This window comes from Barbus barbus (genome assembly GCF_936440315.1).
Source record: "Barbus barbus genome assembly, chromosome: 44".
NCBI lineage: Eukaryota > Metazoa > Chordata > Actinopteri > Cypriniformes > Cyprinidae > Barbus > Barbus barbus.
The window spans coordinates 20,197,705-20,216,170 of NC_136722.1; the positions used below are offsets into that span (position 1 = coordinate 20,197,705).

General features: G+C 36.5%; 1 pseudogene across 1 annotated transcript in view; it reads left to right on the forward strand.

Annotated features, from left to right (window-relative positions):
- LOC306863142 (dihydropyrimidine dehydrogenase [NADP(+)]-like) overlaps positions 1-18,466 on the forward strand; it is a 184,999-nt pseudogene that overhangs the window by 62,050 nt on the left and 104,483 nt on the right. The window contains exons 6-11 of the transcript in view: positions 3,385-3,581; positions 4,090-4,171; positions 5,697-5,784; positions 11,163-11,270; positions 12,777-12,946; positions 15,726-15,915. The product of the transcript in view is annotated as a dihydropyrimidine dehydrogenase [NADP(+)]-like (transcript). The remainder of the gene's footprint in view (positions 1-3,384; positions 3,582-4,089; positions 4,172-5,696; positions 5,785-11,162; positions 11,271-12,776; positions 12,947-15,725; positions 15,916-18,466) is intronic.

Here is an 18,466-nt window from a genome sequence, read left to right on the forward strand (position 1 = left end):
TGTTTCTGCCATGGGATAAAAAAAATAAAAATGGGAATTGTACCTGTATATCTCACGATTTCTGAGAATTCTTTTTTTCTCGGAATATAAGATTAAAAACTCAGAATTACTCAGTTCTGAGAAAAAAAGTATATAAACTCGCAATTATGAGTTTATAACTGTGAGACTGTGAGATATAAACTTGCAATTGTAAGAAAAAAAGTTGTTGGACTATATTAGAGATTTAAAAAAAAAAAATTGTATCAGTAAATTTTGAATATACTGTATATAAGCCAGTATTAAATATTTAATTGAGCATTTTTCTTTTTAGATAATTTACCCTATTTTTATATTTACCTTTTCTTAATCTACTGCTCACTGAAGTTAATCTAAAAACACTAATAATGTCAAAATGAAAGTTTCGTTTTTTTGGACTGTACATTATTCTCTTGTAGCAATTAAAATGATCAATTTTAGTTTTCAATTGTTTATTTCTAACTTAAATAGTATAAAATAGGATATAATTTTAATTGTCCATTTAATGGTTGACCATAACATGATAATTATCTGCTTACTGCTTTAATATTATATTAAAAATATTATATATTCATAAAAATATTACAATATAGATCAGGCATTTGTATAATTGAACTTGTTTTTTTTCCTCCCAGTAGTGTAAACGTGTTCAAATGAATGCAAACCCATTTAGTGTTAATACTAGTTGAAGGTTCATTATTTAGATACAAAAGCAGCATAAATGTTCCTGCCCTTGCCTTTTTGCCTCTTTAAAGCTTCAGGGTTTCTTGTGAATGTATATAAGCAAGCACACACTACAAATGCAATTTAAGAACATGCCCGCTGACATGAATAAGTTTAGCTGGCTGCGTTTCAGTGTTGGCGGAGGCTTTGTTTTTCTTTACCTTAAGCAATTTGTTTGCAATTCTAACAGGTTTTCAGGCGAGCGTGTTTCTTAACTGACTGCTAGGAGGAGGAAACGGCGAACACGACAGTTCATTTGCGCCCACCTTTGTAACCCGACCCCACCTGTTCCACACAATCACCACAGGCTAAAAAAAGGAAGTGCTTTGGCATGTTAAGTTTCATTACTTCATGAAGGATAAGAAGAGCAATTACAAAAGCAGCCTCTCTCTCTTGTGCCGCCCACCTCTGCTGTGACTTATTAGACATCTCTGTCTAGGTGGCAGCTCCTCTCTCCTTAAATGTGAGAGGTCAGTCTGGTTATCGAGCCGATAATTAGATAACCCGAGAAAAAGGGCCTATCACGGCCCACCGTCATTCAGTGGCTGCTCCTGTAGTCGGCCTGCAATCACAGATAACTTGGTGTCTCTTTTCAATTACAGGGGAAACGCAGCGTTGGTGTCCAGAGGTGGCCGAGCACATTAGCATCTTTAGAGGAATTTGACTAACTCCCACTCACATGCCAACGCTGCCAGTTTGAGTATCTATTTTCCATCAGGTTTGATTAAGAAGTGATTTATAGGTAATTTATACAACAATTATACAATTTATACCACTTAATTCTGGGAATGCAGATTTGTCATCAGTGATGTTAGAAATGTATAAATAACTTAAAGTTAATAACTTATAAATACATTTTATAAGTTAATCAAAAAATTCTAATAATTTAATAACACTGTTCAATATAAGTCTTTAGCAAATCCCCAAATAACTGGTCAAAATTTGGAATAATTGCATTATTAAAATATATTAAATTACATTAAATATATTAATTACATTAAAATAATATATATTTTTAAAAGAAGTCTAATATTCTCACCAAGGCTTGATTTATTTATGCCTATATTCACATTGTTTTTGTTTTTGTTTTGTTTTTTTACCATTGAATCTAGTTTCAAAACAAAGCATGTCACAGAATTATTTTTGGATGTAAAGTTTACTTTAAGATGGTTAGTTTTCCCGTTCTTCTGATCTGATGAGCATTATGTCATTTAGTACAGCCAATGTCTTGTTCAGAAGAGGTTTGCATGCCTTTGGAACTAATGTATCCCCAGGAACCTTTTACCAAGCATGATTTTTGGCCCGCTGCCACATGGCCATTCAGGCGTAGTCCATCGTTCAAATGTAGCCATACTGATCCGTCAAAAGATGAGATTGTGTTTTGAATTGCCGCATTGTTTGTTTCATTGAAACTGCAATAATAGAAGAGTCTATAAACTGCTCTCAGGGATTATCAAAAATGTATTGTCATGTAGCAATTTGGTCTTCACAGTCCATGAAACTCACGAATAACTATATTAATATCACCTATACCGTTGCCTGTTCAGGCATAATATTGTATTAACAATGCAGGCTTTTACATATGGATCTGGCTAATCTTATTAGGAAGACAAAGCATCAGTCCTCCTATTTTACTACTTGTAATGGATATACCGCCACAGGCTCCTCATTAATGCCTGTTTGGATTACTTGCTGCGTTTTTTATGTATCTGCTAACTATCTTTATGTTGATGTCTTCATCTGCGTTAAGAACTCTGGCGCAATGAATGAGTTTCTGTAATTCCTTTTTCTTTGTCTTCTCATTTGGTTCCTGTTCTTAGGAGCTGAATGAGTTCTTTGTGCTGCTTTTGTCTTAGCGCCTCTGAGTGGGCTTCTGCTTTGGCTTTTAATAGTGAAGTAATGAATCAAATTGTTGCCTGTTTTATGTATTCATGTGTCATTTTTTGTTTTTATCATCAGGCAAATTAAGAGCATGTTAGACTCTGCATTCAGACAGGCTCTCAAAGCTTGTTGTGTTTCAAAGACAGTTTCTCTATAGACACAATATCACTTTTGGCCTCTCAATGTGAGTGTGGTGTCTGTACCAGCAAAGCTGGTCACCAGCATGATGCTTGGGGTCCTGATGGTCTAGAATTGCCTCCAGACTTTACAACTGGATTAAACAGCAAAACTTGTTCATTGAGCTTCAGCATAAAGACCATCTTTGACCAGCTTCATTGAATAATGGCTAGAATGACAGAATGATGGATGGATGGATGGACAGACGGATGGATAGATAAATGGATGGATGGATGGATAGAGAGGTAGATAGATAGGTGGATAGATAGATTGATTCATAGGTAGATAGGTTAATAATGGATAGATTGATGGATAGATAGAGCTGGGTTCACCAGAAAGTCTATGCTGAAAGTCCAGCTTCATCAGTTTCCACCAACTATATTGGCACCAAACCTGAACTAACCAGCATTAACCATCCAGACATTCATGCCAGCTAGTTTGAACTGGGCCTTTCATCAAATTTGTCATCTTGAATTTGTTGCAAGTTTTCTGAATGTTGTGACAGTCAATTAGAACTATAAAATTTTCTCCAATTTCCCAATGAAGGTGCAATTATACACTTGTATTGCATCTCTTGTGTGTTTGCAGGTGTTCAAACAAATGGGAGTTCCTCAGATACGGAATCCCGATCTCCCATCTCCACATCAGATTCCTGAGAGCTATCACTCTAAAATAGCTCTGATTGGCTGCGGCCCTGCCAGCATCAGCTGCACTTCTTTCCTGGCCCGCTTTGGGTACGACGACATCACCATTTTCGAGAAGCAGAGGTTCATTGGAGGACTGAGGTCTGTAATTACTCTGACCCATGGTTCATACTCAGAATACTCATCCTGTATCTAAGATGGTCCACTAAAGGGCATTGTTGATCCTGCCAGCCACAATCAATATGGGGCACATTATAGAAGGTCAGAATAATTAATGAATGGTCTCTGTAATTGGGAATATTCATCTTTCAAATGCCGAGTTGGGATGAGGTTATCAATTACGTGCTGTTGTATATCCACCGCTGTTTAGTTTAACCAGCATGTCGATTGCATATGGGGGGTCTTGAATATCCAATGCAACTCAAATCCCAGCAGTCTCCCGTAGTAGAAACAAGACTCTGGGGTTGTGTTGGCATTTAGATTAGCACAATTGAAGACTAAAGGACCTATAACATGAGAAAGAATTCCAGAGATGGAACAATCCTTAGCATATGACGGATTTTTTCCGTTTCCTTTTCCTAACTCTCTGAGGGACTCCTTATTTCCCTTCCTTTTCTTCTCATTTCATTTTTCCTCTCTTGATTTCCAGCTCTTCTGAGATCCCGCAATTCCGCTTGCCATACGATGTGGTTCAGTTCGAGGTGGATTTGATGAAAGACCTGGGAGTGAAGGTAATGAAAGCCATCACACCTCCCTATCCTACCCCTCCTCCGTGCCACTATGCACTCCCACCTGCCCCTTTTGATGCCAGGAAGGGCGAGAGGTCTCAGGGAGGATCAGCGGTCCAAATGTCAGCCGTATTAATAAAGAACAATTAAAAGTTGCATTAGGGGTGGCAGACAGCGGCAGCCGAGCGCCTCGGGCTGCGTGCGCTTGTCTGTTTGTTTCCTGAATGCTTCAGCTACGAGAAAGGGCAATCAATAGTCGTCATCCGGCACACCTGCTCAGGATTCATTTTACACAGGAAATGCCTTTTTCCGCAGTTCGTGAAGAGCTGAGGATGATTGGGAGGGGGGTGAGATGACAGATTTGCATGTTCCCTCAGTACCTATAAACAGACTCGGGAGAGCGGGAGTGGATGTAAGGATCTGGAGGAGGACAGACACTTTTCCAGGGTTTTTTCCGCTGACACAAGTACCATTCAGATACGCCCTCCTGTGAAACAGACACGGTTTTACAGGCCTTCAACTGAGCTTCTTTGTGGGTTTTTTTTTCATCCTTCCTTGCTTCCTTCCTAACTTGTCCTTTCCTTTCTTCTTTGTTTTCGTCTTTTCTTTGCGACTGGCTTCTTTTGACTGCTTTTGGATTTTTTCTTGATTTTTCAAAGATTTGAAGATGCCAACATGAAAGCTCAAACAAGCTTATTTCCTTCTTTCCTTCTTTCCTTCCTTCCTTGCATCTGTCTATCCATCAGTCTGTCTATCCTTTCATCTTTCCTTTCGTTCTTCCTTTCTAACTTCCCATCATCCATCCTTCTTTTTTCCTGTTCTTCCTTCCTTCCATCTTTCCTTTTCTTTTTCTTATTTAACTCCTTTATTTTACTGACCTTCCCTTCCATTTCTTTTACTTTCTTTTCTTCATTTTTGCTGTTTTTTCCTAAAAAAGGATTCAGAGATGCCTTCCTGAGACCTCAAACAAGACTTCTTTCCTTCCTTGCTTCTCTTCTCTTCTCTTCTCTTCTCTTCTCTTCTCTTCTCTTCTCTTCTCTTCTCTTCTCTTCTCTTCTCTTCTCTTCTCTTCTCTTCTCTTCTCTTTTCTTTTCTTTTCTTTTCTTTTCTTTTCTTTTCTTTTCTTCTCTTCTCTTTTCTTTTCTTTTCTTCTCTTCTCTTCTCCTTTATTTTACTTCCTTTCCTTTTCTTTCCTTGCCTTCTTTTAGATAGGTTTTTCCACTGACATAAGAAGGATACCCTCTTGAGACCTCTAACAGACATGATTTTACAGACCTTCAAATGAGCTTCTTTCATTCTTTTTTTCTTGTTTGTTTTGTTGCTTCTTTCTTTGTTTTTTTTTTTTTCTTCCGGCAGTCAGAGACTTTTCCAACTGCCTTTTCCGTTGCCACATGATGAATTCAGAGATGCCCTCCTGCAATCTCAAACAGACCCCGTTTTACATGCCTTCAGATGAGCTTCTGGTCTTTCATGGAGCATTTCTGTGGTCTTGCTTCTATTGATATGGCTTGTTTGAACTCTATTTCAGATTGTCTGTGACCGAGGACTCGGCCAAGATGGAATGACGCTTCTCTCCCTGAAGGAAGAGGGTTACAAAGCTGTGTTCATTGGAATCGGTCAGTTTATATGCATCTTCACACATTGTCTTGTTGTCTATTATGTGGACAGACAAGCATGTACACAGAAAAGATGGAGAAATCCTCTTTTTCTCTGAATCACTGGCAGCTCCCTGGCTCTCTGTCCGAGTTAATGGCTGTGCATGATCCACTTGACAATTTCTCCCCCTCTACCAGTAACCCCATTCACATCTCATTTTCCGCCCGACTCCTTGAGCTGCCGCTGTTTTTTGCCGTGCTAACCTAACAGTGCATGGTCGGACTGCTCACTGCTTCTCAATGAAGGACACCCTGGTTTCTCATCAGATCCCTCTGCCCTGTTCTCTTCCAGCTGAGCCATTCACTGCCATTACATGTTGACCCTCAATGCTCCTGAGCATCTTCTAGTATCATCTGAGTCCCTGGACTCAATCCTGCTCGAACAATAGGAACAACTCTTATCTTTTTTTTATTAGCTTTTCTCTTCTCTTCTCTTCTCTTCTCTTCTCTTCTCTTCTCTTCTCTTCTCTTCTCTTCTCTTCTCTTCTCTTCTCTTCTCTTCTCTTTCTTTCTTTCATTTGTTCCTTCCTTCCTTCCTTCCTTCCTACTTTTCTTTTATCTGTTTTGTCCATCCTAATGTTTCTTTGTTCCTTCCTTACATTCCTTATCACTTTTTCCTTATTTTTCCTCATTTGTTTGCTCTTTCTATGCTTCCCTTTTGTTTGTATCTTCCTTTCTTATTTTTCTTATATTTCTTTCTTTTTCTAACTTCCTTTCTCTCTCATTGTGTTTACTGACTGTTATCAGTATCAGCGGATTATATAAGATGTGACCTTTTGCTATTAGAATCAAATAATTATTATCATATTGGCGCTGGCAGTGAGGAGCTTTGCTTTTTATTTTCAAGCTCTGTGGCTGTGTGCAGTATCATCACTATTATTTTTTTCCTTCCTTTTTTTCCCCAAAGCCAAGGAACAAATAAATCTATTCTTGAAGATGATATCTTCTGGCTATGTACGGTCTGCAATCCCTTGTTGCTTATTAAAATTCATCATAGAGGCTTTTCTTTACATTGTAAAGCATTTCTAATTATGACTCCTAACCTAAGAAACATATCTGCTGAACTAAAATAATCTTATTACTAGAATAATATAACTTTATATAGAAAGAAATTAAACTGTGATTACGTGGCTTCTGCATTGATCTTAGGAATTCAAACATTGCCTAAAGCTGTCCATGTGACTGTCTTATTGTACCGACACAATGAGAAAAAGAATTAGTATAATTCATTGTTTCGAAACGCTGAGTCTCTTAATACTGACATCCTAATTATGAGTCTTTTACGTAGAGCATTTTTGGATTTCTCTACAAAGGGATGTAAAGAAATTTCCACTGTGGGAGAAAATGAAAGCGCTGATTGTTTGCAATTAATTTCTGTAATTTCACACGAGTCCTTTAAGGTCTTTTTAAATGTCATCCACTCACATGATTGACATGCTAATTTCTCTGTGGCAATATGCAAAAATATGCAAAGTGGAAGCCAGGTTGAGGAAGTCAGATAAGAGCATTGTTTCTAGGCTATAGGCTCAGGAGTCAGTGGCTTGGGTTCAATGCTTTTAAAGAGTGAATTAACACCTCAACTTCCATCAAGTGATAGGGTCTGCGATTTCTCTGTCTTATTTTCTGATGTCCCTTTTGATTTCATTGTCACTTTCATGATAACAAGAATGAAACACTGTACAGTAAATAACACGGTCCATTAATGTTATAATGTACCCATAATGCCCTAAAAGCAGTGAAATATTAGCACCAGCCACAAAATATTACTCAAAGTTGGTATATATGTCATTAAAAGGCGCACCAATCAATAAATGCAAGGACATGATTAAAAGATGTATGCTCAGCACTGAGATGAGACGTTTCTGAAGAATACTTGAAGTTTTTAAAAGCTCGCAATCAATAGTTGCTACGAGTTGGCGGCAGAGATCGCTGGAGGCTAGTCAATATGAGGTTATATTATTACGCTGTAAAAATGACCCATCATTTGTGTATGCTTCTAAAATACCACCCAAGATGTCAAGAATCTGGCTCTTTTTAAATCCATTACACATTCTGACACTGAATATGTGCTGCTACAAATATGGAAACATATTGTTTTTTCAGAATGTTCCGTTGTCACTGGCAGCAACTTTAATTAACACCTATATAGAGGGAATTTATAATCTGTGAGGTTATGTAACATCTTTACGTACTGAACTTTAGTATGGCAAGCCTAGATATTACTATAGCACATACTTAGGAGTTTGTTTTTTGTGCTATGAATATATATATTACCTTAAATTTTTGGGTGGTGGATGATTAAACAGATGAATTATTCCCACAGAAGAAGTCTTTCATGAAGAAGGTACCTGAGCCATATCTATAGACCACAATACCCTAACCTTGCGGCAGCAAGCATTTTTTCTTCATAAAATTAAAAAATAGTTTAACTCTTCACCCTTGTTTTTTTCTTCACTGTTATGCAATTCATTAGGGTCAGGGACTGCCGAGAAAGGACCTCCTTCCATTGTCGCCCCCTCTTCTCAAAAGATGCCCATAGATAAGCCCTGATTAATGAGAGGGGTTCTGCTCTCTGGGTGATGTATTATTTTGGATTTTGCATAGTGAAAAGGGTCTCGGCTGCTAGCATACCATAAGGAAGCTCGTTGCTGAAGAAAATGTGATGCAGCAGGAGACAAATGGAGACGCATTACTTACAAAGAGGGCTGACACAAACCCTGGCGCTTTTGTTAAAACCCACTTTGTCACGCCATACCGCGAAGTTTCCCGTTCTTCCTGAACTTCCTTTTGTGTTTTTTGGTAATGATCAGGTGATTGAGGTGACAAGTGGATATGCTTCCTGAACAGTCTTGGGGAAGTTTATTTGTAAAAATGTAACACAAAACACATTATTTGTTAAAAAAAAATAATAATAAATTAACACTAAACATTAACTGTATTGTAAAGCCCTGGTAATGTTTAAGGAGAAATATAGAAATATTGATTTGTACCAACCACGCCACTGGTTATTTTTATGTTTTAATAATTTTTGGCTCACTAAACTCCTGTTTTAATTAGGCTACACATGAGTACACAAACACATAGATTAAGGACAGCATTTTCAAACCTCTCAAACACATAAAAGCAGCTTTTTATAATTATTGACTGACATTCGTACTAACAAGACTCAAATACCTGCTCAGGCACATGTCTTCAATTTTGGAAGTCTATGTGCATTTTTAAAAATCCATGTTTTTTATGTTATTCATTAGGCATGACACCTTGACAGATTTAGTTGGTGGAAATGCCAGAATATCATCAGGATATCATTAAAACCATTTAGCTGCTTTCAACATCCCCTAATGAGAATCACTGGTGATTTGCACCAAGTCTAATGTGCGATACTACACCTTCAGCATGGGGATATTTTATGTTAAGTGTGTGTATAGACGCAAGCAAACATATTTTTAAAATTTTATTCTAAAACTCAAACATTTTATTAAAGACTCTAAAATCTGATTGGATGGGCCACGTTTAAATATTTAACTATAAATGTGTATAATTTATATTTACATGTCAAAAGTTTGGAATAATAATATTTTGTAGTTTTTAATATATATATCGTAGTAAAACATTTTTATTTATTTTTGAACCAATTATTTGATTTTTTTTAAAATAAGTTTTTTTTTTTTTTTTTATTGAACATTTATTTTTGTCGTATTGCAGTGGTTTTACCACAGTTAAGGGACACTTTGCACTCCGTGCTTTTGATTGTGTTTTAAAAATACTTCTTAACTGTGGTAAAATCAGAAACGCACAGCCTCTTGTTGCTTTTTTGGTGATATACAACCACTGGAGGGTACTTAGAAGACCTGCGTGCAGCAGGTTGCCGTCACATAAAGTGTTTCATATAAATATCTAGTAAAACTATATCTGACTGAAATGTAGAAGACAGCTGGAAGACTGCTCTGTGACAGAATCAGCAATGCGAATTCGGTTCGAAGGAAGACACGCTGGTTATTGGTGAGCTATCGTTTATTCGCAGGCCACACGCTGGCTTGCTTGGTGAAGGTTAACTTTAAAAACGTGGTAATTGCTATGTTATTGATGACTTCTGGAGATGTGTCTGATGAGAGGTGGGCGTCTAATTATTGTATGATTTAATGACCGGTTTCATTAATAACAAGTTAAACTTTTTAAATCATGCTGTGTGCATTCACCTCTCTGCCCTTGCCTTTTTAAGCCAGACAGAGCAGATGAATCCGAGAACGGTGGGTGAGAGGTCCTGTCGGATACCTGGATGATACACCACAGGATGCTGTTAAAATCTCAGAAACTCTATTTTCTGCTTTTCGTATCTTCACTTGATATTTGCTAAGGGTGTAAAAAGGCTCCATGCGTTTACTAAAGGCTTGTTTGAATTGAGCAAACGAAGGTGTTGATGCATGTTGTAATGCATTTCCTTGCAATCACTTTGACTGTATGCAGCTGATTGGTTCTGACAGCAACACCCCAGTCTTCCATCTCTCAATCACTTAGTGCCTCATTACCACTGTCTTCTGCTTTCCATCTCAGTCACAGTGAATCTAACGAACTTCTCACGTTACAGTTCTCGCAAATGCTCTGATCTCTGCCGAAGAGTTTTATCTTATTAAGACGCCATCGTGCCTTGGACAGGGCTCAGCATTCGCTACATTTAAACCGCAACAAAACAACAAAAATCACGCTTGCGTGTCCCGATTTAGATATTACTCACAGAAGACTGAGAGATTTTCAGAACTCACTTTGTCCGGGCTTCTTTAGAATGGATGATAATTGTGGGTTTTGAGGCATTGGAGGCCTGACGCTGATGTCTAAACATCGCTCCCACTGAAACCACCAAGATTACATTATGTGTGATTATGTGTAATGATGTTAATGACACTAAACAGTGGCAAACGTTCGGAAAGGCAGCTGATGCACAATAGACATTAGAGGCAGGAAGAAGTCAACATAGGGAGGAAATAGAAATTGGAATGTGTATCTGCAAATGTGAGATTTCACCTCATTACCTCAGATACCTATTATTGTGATTTTATTAAACATATGATATATAGAAATAAATTTCTGTGTGTGTGATATATATATATATATATATATATATATATATATATATATATATATATATATATAAATATAAATATAGTTTAAATATTTAAATAATTATTATTTTGTTATGATGAAAAACATTTGCACTGATGAATTGTGCGTAATAACACTAGGAGCATGTCTTAAAGTAAATAAGGTCCACTTTTATTGTGGACTATTTTAATTCATTTTTTAACTGGATTTTTTGCTCATATCTGTCTGTTTTGTTGCAGGTCTACCTCAAGCTAACAGACACAAGCTCTTTGATGGCCTCTCAACAGAACAGGGTTTTTACACGTCGAAGGACTTTCTTCCTCTGATCGCGAAAGCCAGTAAACCAGGTGTCTGTCACAAAGTCACACCTGATGATTTAAAGTTTCCTGAAGCACTACATATAAGGGTCACCTGAGTCCAATTTCTTTAAACGATATTTACTGTAAGATTCTTTGCTAACAAAAAAAGTACAATAGTTTTTGTTGTTGTTGTTGTTGTTGTTATCAAGTTTTTTGGATATGTGCCCTTTGAAATGCCTTTAAGTGCCATGAATATAGTAATTATTCAGTACCATTATGGATTATATTGTAATTACAAACTTTCATAATTATGAGCAGTAATCATTCTGGATATTGGCATGCTATTTTTCCTGTGATGAGACTTTCTGAAGATAATCTTGTTTGTTGTTGTGTTGGCTTCAGCCATGATATACTTATTCGTTGGCATACTTTGAAGAAGGGGTGGAGACCAAAAATGGTGCATGGTATAGTTTGCCATGCCAGCTATAATTGCTATTTCTGAAGGTAAATCTGAATAATCGAAAAGAACAGAGAGGAAGATAAGTTTTTGTTCCTGTTCCCCAGATTAATGGGGGTTTAGACTTAGGGTTTAGACAATATTGGCATCAGAATCAAATGAAAATGGAATTTTTGGGGAAAGAATTTGATTGAATGAATAACATCTCAGTAATGAATAAATCTTAATCCAATGTGCCGTTCTGCCTCTTACTGCAACTCGCTGCATTAAGGCAGTTGGCCAAGGATTTAATGAAATAGTAACATCTGAATCTTTACAAGCATTTGAGACAAAATGCTGCAGAGCTTGTGAAAAAAAAAAGCTTGTGTTAAAATTGATGTTTTTACACACAAGCTATTAGCCAAATACAGCCTAAACTGTAAATGGTTAAAAATGGCATTGCATTTACAAGCAATATTATGAAAGATTTTGAAAATAATAATGATAATAAAATTAAAATAAAATTCTATAAATTGATATCTAATTAGTAGTTGTATATTATTATTTTTTAATTTATTAAAATATTATTGTAATACAGTATTTTATATTATGTACACAGTAGCATTTTAATAACACACACACACACACACATATATATATATATATATATATATATATAAGTATTATTCAACTACACAATTATTATTATTATTATTATATTTATGTTTTGCTATTTTTATGTAAAACGTTTTTGAAGAAATGCTGAAATCGTTGCATTCAGTATAGGTGCAGCCACCCTTATTGCATCTAAAAAATAAAAGCAGTACCAAGACAGGTGTGAAGTATGAAATTACTGATACAAGGACATTTCCGGAAAAATATGAAATCATAAAAAATATGAAATCAAAGATAGAAAGATGAGGTGAATCAGGCTCTCGTGGAAGCAGAATAATTTGATAGTGACGTGCTGTGAGGCTCCGAGATGCAATTTTACAGCGCTTTGCGAACAAGCATCTGCTGAGCCGTTGAGTGAGAATTGTTCTATAGGCAGAATTCATGTTTTATTTTCCTCTTTCTCACTCTTTCTTGTCCTCCTCCTCCTCTTTCTTGGGCTTCAGGGATGTGTGTCTGTCGCTCAGCGCTGCCGGAGCTCCGTGGTACTGTGATCGTTCTGGGCGCTGGAGACACGGCCTTTGACTGCGCTACTTCTGCCCTGCGTTGCGGTGCCCACCGTGTGTTTGTGGTCTTCAGAAAGGGATTCACCAACATACGAGCAGTTCCTGAGGAGGTGAGGACTCAGAAATAGAAGGAAAGTGAGATAATATCAGAAAGAAGACTAAATATATGCTTGTAGCATTATTTGGTGATACATTTGGTTTGATATTTTGTTATCAATGCCAGAGATCAACCGTTTTAATACCATGGACCTCAAAATATGATGATCTCTCTTCCTAAAAAAAATTTATTTTTATTTTACTTGTTTACTTTTGTTTTTGACCAGTTTTTCTTTTAACTTTCCCAAAGTCTTACAGTTTAAAAAATAAGTCTGCTTTCTTGTTTTGTTTTGTTTTGTGTTTTTTGTTTTGTTTTTGATCAGTTTTTACTTTTAACTTTCCCAAAGGCTTTCTTTGTGACCACAGTTTTGAGAACTAAGTCTGCTTTCTTGTTTTGTTTTGGGTTTTTTGTTTATTTTACGTTGTTGATAAATTGAGACTGACTGTGTGACCAAAGTTTGAAAATTTAGTTTTGTTTTGTTTAGTTTTTTTTTTTTTTTTTTTTTCATTTTGTTTTGTTTCTGATCAGTTTTTACTTTGAACTTTTTCACAGAATTTTTGTGACCACAGTTTGAAAACCCCTGATCTTAGCAAGTAAATTGATATATTAAATGAAACTTAAATATCCAGATATTTTTGGAACCACTGTTTTATTATTAGAAATGCATTATTATTATTGAAAAAATATTATATATCACATATTAAATATTAGAAATTTAAATAGGTTAATTTCAAAATTACTATTATATACATGCATGCGAGTCTCCAGGACCCTAGATTATAAAGAAAATAGTCCATTTCAGTGGGATGAAGCATCACTTTACAAATAATGTTTAGAATATAGTTTTTCTTTTAACTTACATAAAAATTATAAACGTGTTTTTTAAGAAAGTCTTTTGTGGAGTTCTGAGTGGAACCTTTAAATTTAAAGTTTGTTTTTAATAAATTTTTTCTTCTACGACTAGAAAAAAAAGATTACAAGTAAGAGAAGACCAAGAAGGCAAAAAGTTGAGGAGAGTCAGGAAGTGAGAGAAAGAGTCAACATCAGGCAGCAGATTGAAGCTTATTAATATTTGGTGTGAGAGAATTGTGAAGCAGAGATTTATGAGGAGCTCTGTGAGAGTGTCCTCTCTCTCTAGACCACTGACACCGCTCCTAAGCCTTTCCACTCTTATTTATTGCAGCTTTCAGGGGGAGATTACTGTCAATTGTCCTACTCACACACAGGGCTCTCTGGTGAGCTATAGACCCGCTTCCACTCTGGTACTGATGCCAGCCGGCTAAACGTGTCATGATCAGCTCTATTTAGATAAAGCTGTGAAATATGTGCGTCAGATGTACTGAGGGAACTTCTTTTTTTCACCACTATGTTTTTGAGACATAGCTAGGACAAAGTACTGGCCCAGAAAGTTGCCTTTCTATTAAAAAGTGCACTTTTTATTATTAGTATTATTTTGTAAGTGCACAAAAATACAAAATACAATGCCAGTATGCAACTGTATCATTTTTGATGATTTAATTTTTTTTTTTTTTATTATTTCCGAACAAGCAGCCCCACCTTAAGACTCGGTTGGTTGAGCCGGAGCAAAGTGACACAGAACCACAATGTTTGCACTATTCAAGTCTCACTTATAGTTGTCTCTGTTCATTAAAGTGAAATTAGAAACTATTTTAACGCAGAAAAAATTCACCTTTAAGTCTGATTCACACATTGTTCTTCACATCGCCCACCACATTAGGATAAAGTGCAGTAATTATTTACATCTGTTTACACTCTCCAATGAAGATGCTCGTCTAATACGGCCGCCATCATCTTCAACTCATTAAAGCTGTTTATAAGCTATATTAAGTTTAAGACTCCTGTAGGCGTACATAATCAGAACAGAGCGCTCGATTGTGCATTGACGTGAACTGAGACAATTTATGGAAACGTAGTAATAAGAAAATAGAATTGTCACCGCACGACTACCTTCCTCCCACCGGCCCCCTCGGCAAAGCCAGTGGGCTTCTTTTAGTTGATTCAACCGCACTTTTCGTCTATTTTTTTTCTTTTTTGTAATCGGAGAGAAAATCTTCTGTAAACTTTCTGGTGATTTCTGAAGGATCATGTGACACTGAAGATTGGAGTAATGGCTGTTTTTACTGCACTTTTGATTACGTCTCATTTTCAAAAACATAAAAAATGCCTACCAATCCCAAACTTTTGAAAAGTAATGTACAAGAATATATATAGGAATAAGAATATATAATATTGCAAATGTTTGGCCAGTGCACTGTAATTGTGCATTTCTCAGTACTGAATTTGTGATTAGGTTGCCTTCAAATATCTTTATTATTTAAATAAATTATTTTATTTTATTTATTTTGTTTTGTTTTCTATTATTTTTGTTTGACCAACACACTCTAAATGTACATTTCTCAGTACTAAAGGGGCGGTTAAGATGCTTTCAAATGCCTGTACCATTATGTGTGTTGCTATTCGGTTAGCTAGTAATTAACATGTCAAAAGCTAACTAAGTTTAACAAATTTGCTCTGCTCCAGCATGACAGTATTAGTTGACCTGAAAGAGAAATTCACCATAGGCATACACAGCATACACTGTATACTGCATGCTTAAAAAAATAGTACTGTATGAAACCATAAGCATTATGCAAAGATAATCATTTCAAACAATAGGCCACACAACCTCATTTCATTACATATTTCACTGTGTAAAACTTCACTCAGATATTGCGTTCAAACATTTATATACAGAAGCATTTGTATATGAGTTCTATTTATGATGTGTTTAGATGGAGCTGGCCAAGGAGGAGAAATGTGAGTTCCTGCCCTTCCTTTCCCCACGTGAGGTGTTGCTAAAGGAGTTCTGCCGAACCGAGCAAACAGAGTCGGGTCAGTGGGTGGAGGATGAGGAGCAGATCATACGACTGAAGGCCGACTATATCATCAGTGCTTTCGGCTCTTTGATGAACGACCCTGCAGGTATTTTATGTAACTTATTGCAAATGAACACAACTCCTCCAAAATGTGATTATTTTTCAAGTAGAATTCTCCAGAATAATTACAGTTTAAAATATGCTGAGCATTTGTAATCAGTTACTTGCCAGGTCCAATTTTAGACAAGATGCTTCCTATGTAAGGAATAATCACTAGGTATTGGAACAGACCCGATGTCTCAGAGTAAATTTAGTGATTCTGCACAGTGTTGGTGGGTTGGACTCAGGCTCATTATGCTGTAAGTAAACCCATCAGCGCTCTGAACGGCTGCCATTTTCAAATGGATGAGGCCCATATTGTTGGTGTTGTTTCAGGGATTTATTCATTTGATTTAGGTCGAATTAGCTTGGCTGTCTTGCAACACCAGTTTCCTCTGATTAAGTAGTGAAGTGTACAAGGGTAAATTTGATCAAGCATCCCAGTCCTCTGTTAATATATTTTCTTCATTTCACAGACAGTCTGGAAATCAGCAATTGGTGTTTAAAGATTGACCATATCATATACACATGTATATACAAAGACATATTCTATTCTATTCTAAAATATAATTTTATATTAAAACTCATTATAACAAAACACATTGCTGGTCTGATATAATTACAGTTTGCATATGGTACTTGACATGCTGATATTATTAATACATTTCGTTAACACATTAAATAATGACAGCTATAATTCCATTAACATTGAAATATGAATTGCACATTTTCTTTATGACTTTATATATCACCATTGCAAATTTATATATCATAGTTTTTATTTTATTTCTAGTAATTGTGACGGTATATCTCTATACTCAGTATAAACTTTATTTGTTTAAATATGACAATATAACTTTATATCACACAGTGTAACTTTTTTATTTTAAACTTTATTTCACACTTTGGAAATAGTCTTCTCTATGTATATATGTATGTATATTTATTTATTTAAAACATCAACACTTTGAGGCAAGACAGATAACTTTTTTAAACTGGTGTGTTGTAATGGTATTTAGATTGTATGTGTTTGTCTTTGATGGTAGTGTGGTGATGAATGGCTTTGAATGAGTTTTATGCTGTTACCAAATGGAAATTGTCTTAAAACAGAGTGTGAATAGATTAGCATTGAGCTCCTGCAGTCAGCCCTCTGGGAGCAAACGCAAGTCATTACCGCACAGTTACAACTCAAAATTATTCCTGGACGGTCTTAGTGACGTGATTACAGGGTGAAGAGTGAGACTACGTGTCCAATAGAGTGAGAGTCACCAGTGTTGGAGTCACCATCTTCATTTCAACCGTATAATTATCTGTTGGCCAAATCCCTGAACTGTGACCAATAGCAGTGTGTGAAATGCACTGCATTTATTATGGATGTTAATTACTGTACTTGTTTTGTGATTCTCTTCTAACAATTGTTTGTGTAATTCCTCTGGTAAACTCAACTGAAGCGGTTGTGCTAAAAACTGATTTGGGGTTTCCATACGGCTGTTCTCTAGTACTGATGGACGTGGTAAGGTACTTGTGATTACAGCATGTCATTCAAGTAGTTAAATGAACTGAGTTATGAGTTGATTAATAATATAAATTGTTACAATTCAATCATTTAATAGCTGTAATTAGCAGACCTGCTAATTATTGGTGGGCTGCAGTATACAACGTGTTCAGGGCTGGTGACAGAGCAGAACTTTTTCTGACATGATTTTGAAGTCCACTAATTAGATCAGGCTGCTAAAGGACAGATCCGCTATGATTTTCAATTAGGGTTGCATTAAAAAACAAGGTGTAATGTCACAGAGAGAGACTGTAGTGTCCAGAGCTGACTGGAGGTGAGATGAATTCACCATAATGAGATTCAACCCACCCACGCTTTGAGTTTACTCACTGACCAGCCTGCAGTAACAGCACAAATTATCTCAAACTAAAACCTGCTTTTATATATATATATACATATATACACATACACACACACACACACACACACACACACACACACCAGCCACTTTATTAGGCACACATGTTCTTGGTATGAGTGCTTGGTAACACAAATTGCTAATCAGCCAATCACATGGCAGCAACTCAATGCATTTAGACATCTAGATGTGGTGAAGACGACTTGCTGAAGTTCAAATCGAGCATCAGACTGGGGAAGAAAGAGGATTTAAGTGACTTTGAACGTGGAATGGTTGTTGGTGCCAGACGGGCTCGTCTGAGTATTTCAAAAACTGCTGATCTACTGGGATTTTCAAACACAACCATCTCTAGGGTTTACAGAGAATGGTCTGAAAAAGAGAAAATATCCAGTGTGCAGCAGTTGTGTGGACGAAATTGCCTTGTTGATGTCAGAGGTCAGAGTAGAATGGGCAGACTGGTTAGAGATGATAGAAAGGCAACAGTAACTCAAATAACCACTCATTCAGATGGTAGGATCAGAATTTGGCATAAAGAACATGAAAGCATAGATCCATCCTGCCTCGTCTCAACGGTTCAGGCTGGTGGTGGTGGTGTAATGGTGTGGGGGATATTTTCTTGGCACACTTTGGGCCCCTTAGTACCAA